The sequence below is a fragment of the Sorghum bicolor genome, chromosome 2 (assembly GCF_000003195.3).
Source record: "Sorghum bicolor cultivar BTx623 chromosome 2, Sorghum_bicolor_NCBIv3, whole genome shotgun sequence".
NCBI lineage: Eukaryota > Viridiplantae > Streptophyta > Magnoliopsida > Poales > Poaceae > Sorghum > Sorghum bicolor.
The window spans coordinates 19,642,793-19,662,156 of NC_012871.2; positions in this window are offsets into that span (position 1 = coordinate 19,642,793).

A 19,364-nucleotide genomic window follows, 5' to 3' on the forward strand; every position below is an offset into this window, starting at 1 on the left:
GAAGAGGAACCCGCTGAACCAAAAATCAATACCAAGCAAGTATGGCGGGAGAAAGAGGTGCAATCAAGGTCCACGTCTCCGGGACCATCTGATGCACCCGAAGGATGAACAAGATGGAGAGGTCCTGCTCTACGGACCTAAAACATGGAGCCCTTGCTGATAAGGCAAATCAGTAGTTATCCCATATTTATTTTCTGCATTTCAATTTCTACTATTCACTTTTCAATTGCATTCTTACTTTGAATTTTGCATATCTTATTTCGACAAAATGTTTAGCCATAATAAATAAAATCTTGAGAATAACTTGTCATAAAAATTTGAGCTGCTGGAGCTCCCAAAAGGGGGGTCGCCCGACCCCACCTTGGGGCCCACTTCACCGCATTTCAACCTTGCTAGTCATAGAGGTTCCAACCCAGCACTTGGATGCTCTGGGAGCTCCAATGTGGGGGTCGGCCGACCCCCATATTGGCCCCACTTGCCTCCTGCTGGCCACCATTTGAATCACAATGGAGTCCTATGCTTGTAACACTAGCTAAAGTTTGAAAAAGAGTGGTCCCTTGATCCTTTACTTTAGTCATAAGATGCTCCTTTCATCTTTGATTCTTTTGGGACCACTCCACTAGCTTAAATTCTGCAAAGTGGTCACCTAGGCATGCTTGAGTGCTCCCATGGTCCATAGGAATCACTTTAGACATGTCTCCACTTTTGCCATTCATCTTTTACCTTTCACAAAGCACTAAAATAGGGAATCTCAGAAACAATTTGAAAACTTTTGGTCCACGCCTAGCCTTTACTTTTCCGGACAATCAATGACACAATGTTTAAAGTGGAGGAGGGGCTAGGATGGGGGTCGGCCGACCCCCATTTTGGACCATCTCTGCAAAATCTTGAAAGCATGCAGAATGGTTCCCTGTATAAAGCTAAACTCAAATTCAAAGTGCTTCTAGGGGGGGTCGGCCGACCCCTATATTGTGGGTCCACTACTTGCCCTTCTCCCCCTATAAATACCACAGCATTGTGAGCTCAACTCCACACCCAAAACCACCAGAACCATTTCGAGCTCACAATCCTTTCTCTTCTCTCTTTGTTACAAGCCATTTCTCAAGTTTAGTTTAGAAATAGTCATCAAAACAAAAACCCAAAAAGATTCCCCTTGCATAGTAGTAGTAGTAGGAGCTTGGTTTGCCTCACTCGTGTAGGAGGATGAAGAAGCATATCTTCGGCAAGTTCAAGAAAGCAAAGGGTGAGAGCTCTTCTCAAGGCTCTCACCATGCTCATGGAAGGGAGGAAGAAGAAGGTTACCATGGGATGGTACCCTACGAGCCTCCATCAAGGATGAGAGAGCCCGAGAGCGGCCTCATCTTAAGCCAAGAAGAGTTGCAAAGGTACTACATCATCCGAGAGGGTCTCTTCCTACACACTAGCATCATCGATCCGGACCTTTTGGCCCGCACAGGTATGGATATTGAATTCGATAAGGTGTTTAGAGCAATTGGTTGGAGTAGTTTTTTGGCAAGTGCCTGAATTTGGAAAAGAATTGCTTGCTAAGGAATTTCTATGCACCCTAAAACTCACAAATAATGGAATATCTTTTCGCATGTGTGAGCAAGAACATCAATTAAATTGGAGTTTGCTAAACACTGCTTTAGGGTGTGAACATGAATGTGAACTTGATCTAGATCATGCCACTAGAATGTTCGATAAAATTAGATTCTGGAAAGCAATTTCTGGCTCTAATGATTGTTCAAATCCTACTCCCATTGAAATCCATAATCCAACCTTGCGCTTTCTTCACTTCTGGATCATGTGCACTCTATATCCTGGCATGGGAACTGATACTTTAATTGATGATGAACTTAAAATTCTCTATGCCATGGTTAGTAAAATCAAGGTCTCCCCTGTGAAACTGCTAGTGAACTATTGGCTTAACTCTATTGAGTATGGGAAGCCCATCTATTTCACATCCTTTATTACTCGAATAGCCGATACTTTTGGATTACTTGAATCACATTATTTTGAAGACATTGGCTATGTTAGAGGAGTGGTAGATGAGAACTTCTTTATCAATGCTAACATGCTCATAAGAGATCCAAATGGTGAACTTAAAATGATTTATCCGGGCTATACAACCGAAATTCCTCTCCCATGTGCGAGGCGCCGGTTGTATGGGGTCCGCACACTTACCATTAGACTAGCCCGAGTGGCAAGTCCAGATGTTGCAGGGACACGTAGGGTGACAAGAAGGATGATGCAAGCCGCCCAGATGGAGCAAGGAGGATCCTCGCACCATGACGTTGAAGAGGGCGATGAAGCGATGTCAGTGGATGCTTCAGACTCCATGGGTCTACCTCCACAACGCACTCCACGCCCAAGGGACAGGGCTAGGCGTCACCAGCCCACAGGTATGGACAGTCTCATTAATGACATGGGCGAATTGCAGATTGGGCAAGAAGCAACATTGCAACTGGCGTTACAAAACGGCCAACATATCCGACGTGTGCGAGAGGAAGACGCACAACGCTGGGCTGGATGGTACCAAAATTTCCCGCCACCACAGTGAGCGAAGATCTAGCTTGGGGGAGATCCTCTCCCCCACTAAGGTAAGTATTCTATCCTATTTATTTTCATGCATTTTATCATTCTTACTTAAAAAAAATAATAATAATAAAAAATAAATATTTATTAGCATTTCCCTTTAGCATATATGCTTCATGTATGTTTATATCCCTCATGGAAATTATGACTAGTTGCTTGTTAAATGTTTCTCTAGTGCCTAGTATACAACTTAGTATTTCTCTAAGTATGGATCACTTAGCTCACTTAAACTGCCATGAACCTAAAAACTTTGTGGGTTGCAAGTGCTAGAACTAAGTCTAAGTTGTTGTGGGACATGAGATAGTAAGACAAGAGCTACTATAATATTTTTCTAAGCATGCATGATTATCAGAGATTTATTCTTAAAATGATCAAAACCTTAATTGTTCCTCAATGGTGATGAATTCCTACCACAGCCATATCTACTTTACATAATTGCAACCTTTCCACATAAGCTATTTGCTTTGTGTTGAGTGTCGTCAAGTCTTGTTGACCCTTGTTAAGAGACTTTTCATGCTCCTAAGATCAAGATCACGTACACACCACATATATATATGCTGCTTCTACACTGGAAGTACGCAACCACATGTATTTCGCATCCACTAAATAGGTTGCTCCATACTCTAAATGTTAGAACATCTCTCTAAGCATTATTTGGTAAATGAGACATCAAAAGGCTAGGCAAAATGAAATAAAAAGATGGACATGTGCAAGTCCACAGAAAAAGAAAATTGAGCACATGAAAGCTCATATATAGAAAAAAAAAGAAGAAAAAAATGCTAGCCATGTCTCAATACATAGAGAGTCTATCAAATAAAGGAGCAACCTAGTCCACCATATATCACACTTGCACATCTTGATCTGGGAGTATGACACTTCTCTTCAAGGATCCGAGCTTTGACTTCGCAATACATGCAAAGTAAGTATGCTATCTCCTTTCATCCCTACCTTGAACTCCACATAAGCCTTTTAGAAATAGGATGAAATAGAGAAGGCAACTCTTACCATATGCCTTGGTGAGGAATCATACACCATTTGAGTGACATGAGAGAACCATAAGAGGAACATTTAAGCTTTCTTTTGAAAATATCACAAACCTCTGATATGAAACTTGCTAAGAATGAGAAAGTTAGTGCTCAAGTCAAACTGTTCTGTCTCTCAACCACCTAAGACAAAGGAAAAGCCATAAGCCCCATAAGGGACTAAGGTAATAGGGGTAAGTTTACATAGCTAAATTTTTCATGCAAAGAGAAGAACTTTGTTGTACACATGGTACTCTTGAAATGTGAACATAGTAACAATACCTGATCCACCGAGGCTAAGTTTGATTGTTTGCTCGGGACGAGCAAAGGTTAAGCTTGGGGGATCTTGTTGACGGTGGATATACCATAGAAATCCACATACAAAACACCGTCAACATGCCTCGGTTGCAAGGGGAAACGACATGACATGAACATATTTTATCCATAACTAGTTCCACTTGTACTCTTAGCTTGTTTATGCAGGAACAACAAATTCAAGACATTATTTGACAAATCCAACATCAGAATCATCAAGAGGAGATCGAGGGGACAACAGGTGACACCCTGGGCCCACAGGGAGGGGGTCGCCCGACCCCTCTTTGGTGGGACCCAGGTGTGCCACCTAGTCCACCGACATAAGGGACCCCTGTGGACACTGCTGGTGGGCCCAGAGGCCCAGAAGTGGGGTCGCCCGACCCCACATCAAAGGCGGTTCCAGGGTCGGTGGCCTCCCACCGACCTTCCCCACATGTCCCACATGTTGATTTGCCCCTGCCGTTGATCAAATGGCGGTTGTGAGGTCGGTTTGATCCAAGGGTGGAGAGAAGATGTCACGCGGATCGATGACGTGGCGATGGAGTAACCCCTACTCCATCTCCCTCTATAAAAGGCAGCCTCCATCCTTCATTTCAAGTGTGCAATTCCAAGGCCAAGTGCATTACAAGTTCCAAGCATACAAGTAGAGTAGTAGTTAGTCTAGAGTGGGAGTTAGAGTCGAGTCGAGCGAAGCTCGGGGTCTCCGGAGTCGTCTTCTGGAGAGTCTGGTATAGCTCTTGTACCTTTCTACTTTTGTAAGACTTTCCTTTTATTAATATATTATTCTTACTTTACTTTACTGAGTTCTTACTTAGTGCAAGTCTTTTAGTCTTGTTGTGCATTTACTTTAGTAATATAGTTGTCTTAGTGAAGTTAGTGACCTGTAACCACTCCTGTGTGTGCATCATCGTCCTATCTTGTATAGGAGCTCTAGCTAGCTGCAACTAGTTAGCGTTGTAGGATTAAGTGTGAGCGTGGTGCTCATACTTAAGATTACCTTTGATTACCGCTGGCTTGAACGGAAAGTAGGAGCGCACTCCCTAGTAGGTGACAGATCGTGGGCGGCATTAGGTTCTCCTCACGTACAGGCTAGTTCTTAAAAGGTAAGGCGTCCATAAGCCCAATAGTCGCTTTCGGTAAGGGGTTAGGTGAAAAACCTTCTAAGCGTCTTACCAGCTCGGCTATCCCTCGCACACAGTTAGTAAGGCTCTAGCGTAGTTAAGACAATTATCTATTAAAGTAAGTCACAGAAGTCAAGTTAGATACATAGGAGTCCTTTACTCACTCGTTGTCCTCCCACCTAGCTAACTCTACCATTTACCTTTAGCATAGGACCTTGGATTCACCACTACCCTTCCTATTCGTTATTTACCACCCTTATTCACTAGTTGATACTAGATAACTCAAGGAATCTCATTCCCCTTTTTGTTAAACACACTTAGCCGCTTTCCCTTGGGAAAATATAAATTACGATACCTTGGAATACTCCTTGGTGAAGTGCTACAGCGGTACATTCTGTGCGCTTGCGGAATTATCCAATAGTAAATAGAGTTACCCTACCAGGGCACTTCTGGCGCCGTCGCCGATATCCGGTGGTTGCGTTAAGAAGTGTCAACAAGCATTTCTAGCGCCGTTGCCGGGGAGAGCGTCTGTCTAAGAGTTTTAACAAAAAGAGAATCCAGAGTTTGCTAGTTATCAAGTAGTGATAGGGATAACCCATCACTTGTCTTGTCTTCCTTTATTGTGAAGCCTGACAGTGTATGAGCGGTTTCCAATTGCCGTCAAACTTCGTTGAAGATCCTGAGCAACTGTTGAGGAGAACTAGACGTCGTCAAGTTCCACCTCAAAGGTTCATCTCGAACCTGAATCCGTTAGAGGAAGGAGTATCTGCACCGGTTATCAAAGAAGCTATGGCCCAGAAGACCATCTCTGAGTACTCTGCGCCGTCGGCTGACAATGTCGCCACGGGTCCGCAGCTTAACTTGGGGATGCGACTTTTGAGTTGAAGCCTGCGCTTATCAATATGGTGCAAGCTAATCCCTTCTGTGGAAAGCCACACGAGGATGCCAATGCCCATCTCCAACACTTCTTGGAGGTGTGCGGCACCTTCACCATCAAGAATGTCGCCGCAGACGCCATCCGTCTTCGCCTCTTCCCATTCTCGTTATTGGGGAAGGCGAAGCAATGGTTCTACGCCAACAAGGGTGAAGTGACCACGTGGGAGAGGTGCGCCAATGCATTTCTCAAGAAGATGTTTCCGATGGGCAAGACCAGCGCCCTTCGTGGAAAGATTTCCAGCTTCCAACAGCAAGCAGATGAGACGATTCCCGAAGCATGGGAACGTCTGCAGGAGTACATTCGCGCCTGTCCTCATCATGGGATAGAGGAGTGGCTCCTAATCCAAGGTTTCTACCATGGCCTGACCGGTTTGGCCCGTAGTCACCTTGATGCTGCCGCTGGAGGAGCATTCTTGCAACACAATGTCAAGGATGCCAAGGACCTCATTGAAAAGATGGTTATAAACCAAGGATGGAATGAGGAACGCCTCCAACCCAAGAGAAGAGGTGTCCATGCCTTGAATGAGGTGGACATGCTCTGTGCTAAGATGGACCTCTTAATGAAGAAGATGGAAGAAAGTTCCAAGCAAGAGACCATTCAACCTTACGCCACTGCACGGGCCATTGAATCTGATTCATGGTGCGAAGTGTGCGGAGGAGATGATCATTCGGGAAACAATTGTCCCGAAACAAAGGAGGAAGTGAGCTTCATCAACAACAACAACAATGGGTACCGGCCCCAACAACAGCAATGGAACTCGCGCCCTTCTACCAAGGTAATCAAGGTAATGGTTACAATCAAAATTTCAATAATTCTTTTGGTAACCAACCTTCTCTTAGAGATCTTGTCTTAGGCCAATCTAAAATCAATGATAGCATTAACAAGAAAATGATGGCTAATGATAAGATCCTTGAAAACTTAAGTGAAAAGTTGGATAGCTTTAACTCTGCTATGAAAAATCAGTTGAGCTTTAACAAAATGCTAGAAACACAATTAGCTCAATTAGCAGCAGCTGTCCCATCCTTCGAGCAAGGTAAGATCCCAGGGAAACCTGAGGACCCAATTGAAGGAGTTAAACTAGTTACTACGAGGTTCGGTAAGCCTCCGGTACAATCCAACTGGAGCTATCTTCTGGATTCGCCCTTCATCACCAAGAAGGACGACCCAGGCCTGCCGACCATCACCTGTGAGATCGGACCGCAAATCTTCCACAACGCCTTCTGCGACCTTGGATCGGGTGTCAACATCATGGCCAAGGTAACTTATGATAATTTGCTAGGGGGGCCTTTGCACCCCACATTTGTTCGTTTGCAGATGGCAGATCAGACGATCAGGTTCCCTGAGGGGTTGGCAAGGGACATACTGGTAAAGGTCCAAGACGACTACGTCCCTGCCGACTTCATCATTTTGGATATGGGATCCAATAATGATGTCTCGATCATCTTGGGAAGGCCATTCCTCAACACGGTCAATGCAGTCATCTATGTGGGGTCCGGCCAGATTCACCTCCAATTCCCAGGATGGAAGGTAAAATGTCCATTCAATGGTTATAAAGCTAACATGCAGGTGAAGGACAAAGAACCTCCGACTAAGCCTCGCCACATCCGACGCCGAAGGGACAAGAGAGGTAAGTCGGCCAAAAGGGCCGAAAAGAAAGAAGAGGAACCCGCTGAACCAAAAATCAATACCAAGCAAGTATGGCGGGAGAAAGAGGTGCAATCAAGGTTCACGTCTCCGGGACCATCTGATGCACCCGAAGGATGAACAAGATGGAGAGGTCCTGCTCTACGGACCTAAAACATGGAGCCCTTGCTGATAAGGCAAATCAGTAGTTATCCCATATTTATTTTCTGCATTTCAATTTCTACTATTCACTTTTCAATTGCATTCTTACTTTGAATTTTGCATATCTTATTTCGACAAAATGTTTAGCCATAATAAATAAAATCTTGAGAATAACTTGTCATAAAAATTTGAGCTGCTGGAGCTCCCAAAAGGGGGGTCGCCCGACCCCACCTTGGGGCCCACTTCACCGCATTTCAACCTTGCTAGTCATAGAGGTTCCAACCCAGCACTTGGATGCTCTGGGAGCTCCAATGTGGGGGTCGGCCGACCCCCATATTGGCCCCACTTGCCTCCTGCTGGCCACCATTTGAATCACAATGGAGTCCTATGCTTGTAACACTAGCTAAAGTTTGAAAAAGAGTGGTCCCTTGATCCTTTACTTTAGTCATAAGATGCTCCTTTCATCTTTGATTCTTTTGGGACCACTCCACTAGCTTAAATTCTGCAAAGTGGTCACCTAGGCATGCTTGAGTGCTCCCATGGTCCATAGGAATCACTTTAGACATGTCTCCACTTTTGCCATTCATCTTTTACCTTTCACAAAGCACTAAAACAGGGAATCTCAGAAACAATTTGAAAACTTTTGGTCCACGCCTAGCCTTTACTTTTCCGGACAATCAATGACACAATGTTTAAAGTGGAGGAGGGGCTAGGATGGGGGTTGGCCGACCCCCATTTTGGACCATCTCTGCAAAATCTTGAAAGCATGCAGAATGGTTCCCTGCATAAAGCTAAACTCAAATTCAAAGTGCTTCTAGGGGGGGTCGGCCGACCCCTATATTGTGGGTCCACTACTTGCCCTTCTCCCCCTATAAATACCACAGCATTGTGAGCTCAACTCCACACCCAAAACCACCAGAACCATTTCGAGCTCACAATCCTTTCTCTTCTCTCTTTGTTACAAGCCATTTCTCAAGTTTAGTTTAGAAATAGTCATCAAAACAAAAACCCAAAAAGATTCCCCTTGCATAGTAGTAGTAGTAGGAGCTTGGTTTGCCTCACTCGTGTAGGAGGATGAAGAAGCATATCTTCGGCAAGTTCAAGAAAGCAAAGGGTGAGAGCTCTTCTCAAGGCTCTCACCATGCTCATGGAAGGGAGGAAGAAGAAGGTTACCATGGGATGGTACCCTACGAGCCTCCATCAAGGATGAGAGAGCCCGAGAGCGGCCTCATGTTAAGCCAAGAAGAGTTGCAAAGGTACTACATCATCCGAGAGGGTCTCTTCCTACACACTAGCATCATCGATCCGGACCTTTTGGCCCGCACAGGTATGAATATTGAATTCGATAAGGTGTTTAGAGCAATTGGTTGGAGTAGTTTTTTGGCAAGTGCCTGAATTTGGAAAAGAATTGCTTGCTAAGGAATTTCTATGCACCCTAAAACTCACAAATAATGGAATATCTTTTCGCATGTGTGAGCAAGAACATCAATTAAATTGGAGTTTGCTAAACACTGCTTTAGGGTGTGAACATGAATGTGAACTTGATCTAGATCATGCCACTAGAATGTTCGATAAAATTAGATTCTGGAAAGCAATTTCTGGCTCTAATGATTGTTCAAATCCTACTCCCATTGAAATCCATAATCCAACCTTGCGCTTTCTTCACTTCTGGATCATGTGCACTCTATATCCTGGCATGGGAACTGATACTTTAATTGATGATGAACTTAAAATTCTCTATGCCATGGTTAGTAAAATCAAGGTCTCCCCTGTGAAACTGCTAGTGAACTATTGGCTTAACTCTATTGAGTATGGGAAGCCCATCTATTTCACATCCTTTATTACTCGAATAGCCGATACTTTTGGATTACTTGAATCACATTATTTTGAAGACATTGGCTATGTTAGAGGAGTGGTAGATGAGAACTTCTTTATCAATGCTAACATGCTCATAAGAGATCCAAATGGTGAACTTAAAATGATTTATCCGGGCTATACAACCGAAATTCCTCTCCCATGTGCGAGGCGCCGGTTGTATGGGGTCCGCACACTTACCATTAGACTAGCCCGAGTGGCAAGTCCAGATGTTGCAGGGACACGCAGGGTGACAAGAAGGATGATGCAAGCCGCCCAGATGGAGCAAGGAGGATCCTCGCACCATGACGTTGAAGAGGGCGATGAAGCGATGTCAGTGGATGCTTCAGACTCCATGGGTCTACCTCCACAACGCACTCCACGCCCAAGGGACAGGGCTAGGCGTCACCAGCCCACAGGTATGGACAGTCTCATTAATGACATGGGCGAATTGCAGATTGGGCAAGAAGCAACATTGCAACTGGCGTTACAAAACGGCCAACATATCCGACGTGTGCGAGAGGAAGACGCACAACGCTGGGCTGGATGGTACCAAAATTTCCCGCCACCACAGTGAGCGAAGATCTAGCTTGGGGGAGATCCTCTCCCCCACTAAGGTAAGTATTCTATCCTATTTATTTTCATGCATTTTATCATTCTTACTTAAAAAAAATAATAATAATAAAAAATAAATATTTATTAGCATTTCCCTTTAGCATATATGCTTCATGTATGTTTATATCCCTCATGGAAATTATGACTAGTTGCTTGTTAAATGTTTCTCTAGTGCCTAGTATACAACTTAGTATTTCTCTAAGTATGGATCACTTAGCTCACTTAAACTGCCATGAACCTAAAAACTTTGTGGGTTGCAAGTGCTAGAACTAAGTCTAAGTTGTTGTGGGACATGAGATAGTAAGACAAGAGCTACTATAATATTTTTCTAAGCATGCATGATTATCAGAGATTTATTCTTAAAATGATCAAAACCTTAATTGTTCCTCAATGGTGATGAATTCCTACCACAGCCATATCTACTTTACATAATTGCAACCTTTCCACATAAGCTATTTGCTTTGTGTTGAGTGTCGTCAAGTCTTGTTGACCCTTGTTAAGAGACTTTTCATGCTCCTAAGATCAAGATCACGTACACACCACATATATATATGCTGCTTCTACACTGGAAGTACGCAACCACATGTATTTCGCATCCACTAAATAGGTTGCTCCATACTCTAAATGTTAGAACATCTCTCTAAGCATTATTTGGTAAATGAGACATCAAAAGGCTAGGCAAAATGAAATAAAAAGATGGACATGTGCAAGTCCACAGAAAAAGAAAATTGAGCACATGAAAGCTCATATATAGAAAAAAAAAGAAGAAAAAAATGCTAGCCATGTCTCAATACATAGAGAGTCTATCAAATAAAGGAGCAACCTAGTCCACCATATATCACACTTGCACATCTTGATCTGGGAGTATGACACTTCTCTTCAAGGATCCGAGCTTTGACTTCGCAATACATGCAAAGTAAGTATGCTATCTCCTTTCATCCCTACCTTGAACTCCACATAAGCCTTTTAGAAATAGGATGAAATAGAGAAGGCAACTCTTACCATATGCCTTGGTGAGGAATCATACACCATTTGAGTGACATGAGAGAACCATAAGAGGAACATTTAAGCTTTCTTTTGAAAATATCACAAACCTCTGATATGAAACTTGCTAAGAATGAGAAAGTTAGTGCTCAAGTCAAACTGTTCTGTCTCTCAACCACCTAAGACAAAGGAAAAGCCATAAGCCCCATAAGGGACTAAGGTAATAGGGGTAAGTTTACATAGCTAAATTTTTCATGCAAAGAGAAGAACTTTGTTGTACACATGGTACTCTTGAAATGTGAACATAGTAACAATACCTGATCCACCGAGGCTAAGTTTGATTGTTTGCTCGGGACGAGCAAAGGTTAAGCTTGGGGGATCTTGTTGACGGTGGATATACCATAGAAATCCACATACAAAACACCGTCAACATGCCTCGGTTGCAAGGGGAAACGACATGACATGAACATATTTTATCCATAACTAGTTCCACTTGTACTCTTAGCTTGTTTATGCAGGAACAACAAATTCAAGACATTATTTGACAAAGCCAACATCAGAATCATCAAGAGGAGATCGAGGGGACAACAGGTGACACCCTGGGCCCACAGGGAGGGGGTCGCCCGACCCCTCTTTGGTGGGACCCAGGTGTGCCACCTAGTCCACCGACATAAGGGACCCCTGTGGACACTGCTGGTGGGCCCAGAGGCCCAGAAGTGGGGTCGCCCGACCCCACATCAAAGGCGGTTCCAGGGTCGGTGGCCTCCCACCGACCTTCCCCACATGTCCCACATGTTGATTTGCCCCTGCCGTTGATCAAATGGCGGTTGTGAGGTCGGTTTGATCCAAGGGTGGAGAGAAGATGTCACGCGGATCGATGACGTGGCGATGGAGTAACCCCTACTCCATCTCCCTCTATAAAAGGCAGCCTCCATCCTTCATTTCAAGTGTGCAATTCCAAGGCCAAGTGCATTACAAGTTCCAAGCATACAAGTAGAGTAGTAGTTAGTCTAGAGTGGGAGTTAGAGTCGAGTCGAGCGAAGCTCGGGGTCTCCGGAGTCGTCTTCTGGAGAGTCTGGTATAGCTCTTGTACCTTTCTACTTTTGTAAGACTTTCCTTTTATTAATATATTATTCTTACTTTACTTTACTGAGTTCTTACTTAGTGCAAGTCTTTTAGTCTTGTTGTGCATTTACTTTAGTAATATAGTTGTCTTAGTGAAGTTAGTGACCTGTAACCACTCCTGTGTGTGCATCATCGTCCTATCTTGTATAGGAGCTCTAGCTAGCTGCAACTAGTTAGCGTTGTAGGATTAAGTGTGAGCGTGGTGCTCATACTTAAGATTACCTTTGATTACCGCTGGCTTGAACGGAAAGTAGGAGCGCACTCCCTAGTAGGTGACAGATCGTGGGCGGCATTAGGTTCTCCTCACGTACAGGCTAGTTCTTAAAAGGTAAGGCGTCCATAAGCCCAATAGTCGCTTTCGGTAAGGGGTTAGGTGAAAAACCTTCTAAGCGTCTTACCAGCTCGGCTATCCCTCGCACACAGTTAGTAAGGCTCTAGCGTAGTTAAGACAATTATCTATTAAAGTAAGTCACAGAAGTCAAGTTAGATACATAGGAGTCCTTTACTCACTCGTTGTCCTCCCACCTAGCTAACTCTACCATTTACCTTTAGCATAGGACCTTGGATTCACCACTACCCTTCCTATTCGTTATTTACCACCCTTATTCACTAGTTGATACTAGATAACTCAAGGAATCTCATTCCCCTTTTTGTTAAACACACTTAGCCGCTTTCCCTTGGGAAAATATAAATTACGATACCTTGGAATACTCCTTGGTGAAGTGCTACAGCGGTACATTCTGTGCGCTTGCGGAATTATCCAATAGTAAATAGAGTTACCCTACCAGGGCACTTCTGGCGCCGTCGCCGATATCCGGTGGTTGCGTTAAGAAGTGTCAACACGGGCCAGGAGTGGTCGGCAACTTCATCTGTCGTCGGGTGATGCCCTGCCAGAAGAGGGTACATTCGGCGTACGAGTACGCGAGGAGCCAGGACCCGACCAGAATGAGTCCTGAAGTTCTGGAGAAGGCTAAAGTGCAACAGCTGTTGAACGAATTGTTCAACTTTGCAGACGACAACTTCGTCCGGAGTGGTGATCGGATGCAGGCCTTCAAGCTGGGGCGACCAGCTCCTAAGGTAATGTTGCGAACTGATTTTGCTTTCTGAGTACTTGTTCTCCTAGTTGTTGATTTGTCTTTTATTTTTGCTGCAGATTGGAGACGTTGACTGGTGCGCAGTGTACGTATCACTGGCACCTGGCATGGAGAATCCCGCGGGGGTAGACCCGCCAGAAGACGACGCTGCTCGGTGTGCTCGATACACCAGCAGCGAGGAGGAGCAGAACGATCCCGCCCCGACCACCGAAGACAGAGTGGCGGGGAAAAGGCCGCTGGCAGCAGACCCCTCCCCTGCGGAAGCGCTGCCGATAGAGAGCAGCCAGGCGCCGAAGCGCCGTCGGCTTGTACGGATCACCGATGACGACGACAAGGAGGAGGAGGCCACGCCTTCTTTGGTCCGGAGGCCGCGCAGTCGTCCGGACGTTGCGCCGGCCACCACTGGTCGGGTGACCAGCGACCCGCCTGCACCGCACGCCGAGCCGACGCGCGTTGTAGAGACGGGGGCGCAGGCACCGACCGGTAGGACCAGGAGGAGGTTCTCCGCGACACACAGGCGCTCTGACCTGTAAGTTTTCGATCTTACTTTCGTACTTTGATATTTTGCGTTTTGTTGCTGTTTTTGACATTGTTTAAATGTCGTCTTGTTGTTAGCGCGGCATCAGACGTCGACCCTGACCACATTGCTGGCCAGAGGGCGGCCGAGCCTGTTGCCGCCGTTGGGGACGCCGCGAAACAGACCACAGAGCAGCCCGTGGCGACGACCGTGGCTGAGAGCGTCGAGGAGCATCCAGTCCCTATGAGGAACGAGGAATCTGTGGGGGCACCTTCTCCGAGCAACGTTGTGGAGGAGGAGAGCAGAGCCCCAACTCCTCCACCAGCTGAAGAAAGGGGAGTCTCAACCCCGCCCCGAGCAGGGGCCTCTTCGCCTGTAGGCTCCCCTAGACTGGGTCAGGGTACAGTGATGCCTCCGACCACGGCTGGTGGCAGTGCGGCGAACTAGGAGACCCGAGCGGCCTCCGACGATGAAGTGGAGGAGATCCAAGGTCGTCCCCGTGATGGTTGCCAGCACGTCTACGTGTGGCGCCAACGCGGGGACCACTTCATTGGACATGAAGAGCTCGCGGAGATGGAGGAGGCCGTGAGGGTGGAGCGCGCAGCGAAACGTCTTGTGGACGAGGTTAAGGTAAGTGGTCCCTTGCACTGCTCAACGCTTATGTGCAGTGTTCCTGAATTTGGTATGTATTCTTCTTGTAGGGCGCAATGAAAACGGCGAAGTACCGGAAAAGGTGCTTCGACGAGATTGAGGGCATCGTGGCCGAGAACAAGGCCCTGTCCGCGGAGGTGGATCGGCTTCGGTCGGAAGCCGAGGAGAAGACGACTGAGATGAGTGCTCAAGAAGAGCGCCTTCTCAACCTCAATCGGCGGTTGGCCAACCAGGATCGGCAAAGGAGAGATCAGTCGCGTATTTCGAGCAGCTGTGTGTAGCCGTGTAGTCAGTTTTGTTGACCAGGGATTGTTCCTGCAGACTTGGAGGAGGAGGTTGCACGCCTCCGGCAGGAGGAGCAGCTCGGCCTGGAGCTTGCCGGGGCGCTGGAGGCCGGGCGCCGAGCTGGCGAGGAGCTAAGCAATAGGAATCAGGAGTTGTCTGGTAATAGCCGTGCTACCCCCTTTTTTATTTGGTTGCTCAACGCGTCTTTTCTTATTTGCGAACTGACCGCCTGCTTGGTTTGTAGTGCTCAAGGTGAACACCAAGAAGCATTTAGACGAGCTGATCAAGGACCGGGACTCCTGGAAGACCAATTGCATCAAGCTTTGGAAAGGAGTGGCCCCGGTTCTTGACTTGATCAGCCCCGAGCTCCCTGAAGACCAGCCTCGCGCACCGAAGCTGACGCCAGTCGAGAAGGCGCACGGGCGTGGGACTGGCTCCAGCAGTTCGTCAAGGACGCCGGGGAATTCACCGGTGCGCACGTCCTCAGCATGGTGCGCGCCCACTATCCTCTCGTCGACCTGTCCAGACTGGAGAGGGGGTACCCCAAGGAGGTTGGTCCGCAGGAGGCAGACGACCTTCGTGTTGGCCTGCTTGACTTGTCGTCGATGGTGATCGGTGACATCAACCTCTGCAGGACGGCCACGCCCCCCGATCAGCCGGGGTCAGATAGATCGGCCAGAGAGTTGTCGGGAGCGCCCATTGCCGGAGATGGGCGGTCGACGCCTGCGGTCTCGACCAGCCAGGCGCCGGTGGCCCTGATACCTCCGACTGGGCAGCAAGGCCGAGTGGGTGATCAGCCCGAGCGGTAGGCCTGTAGAATAGTCTGTAGGAGTAGACTAGGAACCACCTAGAGGGGTGTTTTATTGTAAACTCTGTATGTAAAGTTTGTAATAAAGTTTGATTTGTCATGACCATGATTTTGAGCGCTGCAATGTTATCTGAGTGATGTATCACTGTGTTTGATTAATAATCGTTAAGGATCTTCGCCGCAGAGGAAGATTGTTGTGCTCATCGAAAGCTCTGCGTGTAAAAAATATATAGCGAAAAAGAGAACTTTTATTATTGCTAATTATAAGAAACTTACAAGCAAAAGGTACTGGAACTTATGGATAGAAACGGCGCAGTTTGTCTATGTGCCAAGAATTAGGCAAGCGTGTTCCGTCTGGATACGCCAGTCTGTAAGATGTGGGACGTGTGACTTCAGCGACCACAAAGGGTCCTTCCCAAGGTGTGGATAACTTGTGCGCTCCTTCCTGGCTTGTTTTCCACTTTAGTACCAGATCACCGACCACAAAGGAACGGTCTTTGATGTTCCTGTTGTGGTACCGCCTGATGGCTTCGAGATACTTTGCTGTTCGAAGACATGAAATTAGGCGCTTTTCCTCCATGCAGTTGATTTCGAGATCCCTGGCATTGTCAGCCATTGACTGGTTGAAATTTTCAATTCTTGGAGATCCGAAGGTTATGTCTGACGGAAGCACTGCCTCGGTGCCGTAAACCATGAAGTAGGGTGACACACCCGTGTTGCGACTAGCCTATGTTCGGAGACCCCAGACCACTGCCGGTAACTCTTTCATCCATCGACCAGGTGCTCTGTCGTTCTCGGTGTACAACCTTTTCTTTAGGGCATCAATAATCATTTCGTTCGCGCGCTTACTTGACCGTTTGCCCGTGGGTGAGCTACTAACATGTACTTTATGACTATGCCCCTGTCATCGCAGAAGTCCCAGAACGTAGTGCTAGTGAATTGAGTGCCCAAGTCGGTGATTATACTATTGGGGATCCCGAATCTGTGTATGATTTGATTAAGGAACTCCACAGCCTTCTCGAAGGTTGCTTTGACCAGTGGCATATATTCGATCCACTTTGAGAACTTGTCGATTAGCACGAAGACGAACTTGAAGTTGCCGGGAGCCAGTTTAAATGGCCCGATCATCGAGGCCCCAGCAGGCGAAAGGCCAGGATGACGGAATAGTTTGAATCTCGTGAGCAGGTACATGGGTCCTCTTGGCAAAGAACTGGCATCCTTCATAATGTCAGACCAGTTTCTCGGCGTCGGCGACCGCGGTTGGCCAGTAAAAACCTGCTCGGAAGGCCTTCCCGACCAGTGTTCTGGAGGCCGCGTGGTTGCCGCAGGATCCGGCGTGTATGTCATCCAAGAGCTTGATGCCGTCATCTTGGGAAATGCATTTGAGCAGTACTTCAGAACTTGCGTTCTTTCGCATAAGTTTGCCATCCACGAGTATGTAATTCTTAGATCGTCGAATGAGGCGCTCGTTCTCCGTTTTATACTGAAAGGCCGACCCGTCCGATATATACCTGATGAAAGGGGTGCGCCAGTCACGGCTGCTGGTAGTCAGAGTAGCGTCGTCTATGAGCATTGCCTCATTAGGTTGCTTTTCGACCAGGTCTGTGCCCACACTTGGCGCGTGGATGTCCTGAACGAAAACGCCTTGCGGGATTTGGGCCCGAGATGACTCTAACTTGGACAGCGCATTCGCTGCCTGGTTCTTATCCCGGACCACGTGGATGTACTCTATGCCGTAGAAGTTGGATTCCCATTTGCGGATTTCTTTGCAGTAGAGGTCCATCTTCTCGTGGGCTGTGTCCCATTCCTTGTTGAGCTGGTTGATAACTAAGGTGGAGTCACCGTGGACGTAGAGGCGTTTGATTCCCAGTTCGACGGCTAGTCGTATGCCGTGTAGGCATGCTTCGTACTCAGCGACGTTGTTTGACGCTGGAAAGAGGATTCTAAGGACGTAGCATAGTTTGTCCTTGTTAGGCGACACGAAGAGAATCCCGGCGCCGGCACCATTGATGTTTAAGGACCTGTCGAAGAACATTGACCAGTGGTCGGAGATGTCGGAGACGGAAGGTTCGTTGAGGTCCGTCCACTCTGCGATGAAATCGACCAGGGCCTGAGACTTGACGGTAGTGCGGCTCTGGAAGTCCAGGGAGAATGGGCATAATTCCATTGCCCATTTTACGATTCTACTGTTGGCATCCTTGTTGCGCAGAATGTCCCCTAGAGGGAAACTGGTGGTTACCAAGACCCAGTGGCCGTCGAAGTAGTGCTTAAGCTTCCTGGACGTTATTAGGATGGCATATATGAGCTTCTGTATCTGTGGGTACCTGGTCTTGGACTTGTTTAAGACTTTGCTTATGAAATAAATGGGTCTCTGGACCTTGTAGACGTGGCCTGGCTCGTCCCGCTCGACCACTATTGCCGTGGAGACAACCCTGTCGGTGCTGCAATGTAAAGGAGTAGGTCTTCATTGGGCTGAGGTGCTGTGAGAACAGGCGGTGAGGTGAAGAAAGTCTTAAGCTGGGTGAAGGCAGCGTCAGCTTCTTCTGTCCAGGAGAATTTTTCCGACGCCTTCAAGAGTTTGAAGAAAGGGAGTCCTTTTTCTCCCAGTCTAGAGATGAAGCTACTGAGAGCAGCCATGCATCCGGTGAGCTTCTGAATATCTTTGACATTCTTAGGTGGTCGCATGTCGAGCACTACTTTTACTTTTGAAGGATTCGGTCGTATGCCGTCGCGGCTGACAACGTTGCCGAGTAGTAGACCGGAGGGGAACCCAAAGATGCACTTTTTGGGGTTAAGCTTCCACTTGTATTTGTTTAGTGCCTTAAAGGTTCGGTCTAGGTTGTCGATTAGAGTGCTTGCATCCCTTGTTTTGACGACAACGTCGTCTACATAGGCCTCGACGAGGTCATCACGAATCTCGTCGTGGAGGCATTGCTGGATGGCCCGTTGATAGGTGGCTCCGGCGTTTTTGAGTCCAAAGGACATGGTCGTGTAGCAATATGCGCCGAAAGGAGTAATGAAAGATGTTTTGATCTGATCATCTTCCTTCAGCGAGATCTGGTGATAACCAGAGTAGCAGTCTAGAAAAGAGAGGAGTTCGCATCCGGCCGTTGAGTCGACCACCTCGTCGATGCGAGGGAGACCGAAAGGATCTTTAGGGTAGTGTTTATCGAGATCAGTGTAATCAACGCACATTCTCCATTCATTATTCTTTTTGCGTACAAGAACCAGATTGGCGAGCCAATCGGGATGATACACTTCTTTAATAAATCCGGCTGCTAGAAGCCGTGTTATTTCTGTCCTAATAGCCTCCTTTTTGTCACGAGCGAACCGTCGCAGCTTTTGCTTGACGGGTCTTGTGGTCTTCGAGACATTTAAGGAGTGCTCGATCAGGTTTCATGGGACGCTGGGCATGTCTGCTGGTTTCCATGCGAAAACGCTCACGTTGTCCCTTAGAAACCTGACGAGCGCGTCTTCCTATTTAGGGTCCAGATTGGCCCTGATGAGGGTCGTCTTCTCGGGGCTGCCGTCGACCGGCTGTACTTCCTTGTATTCTTTGGTCTTTGAATTCTTCCTAGCGGTCTCCTGCTCGGGTAGTCGGAGCTGGTCGGGGGGGAGCTGTGCAGCTTGGGCTGTTGTTTCTGCCATTCGGTGAT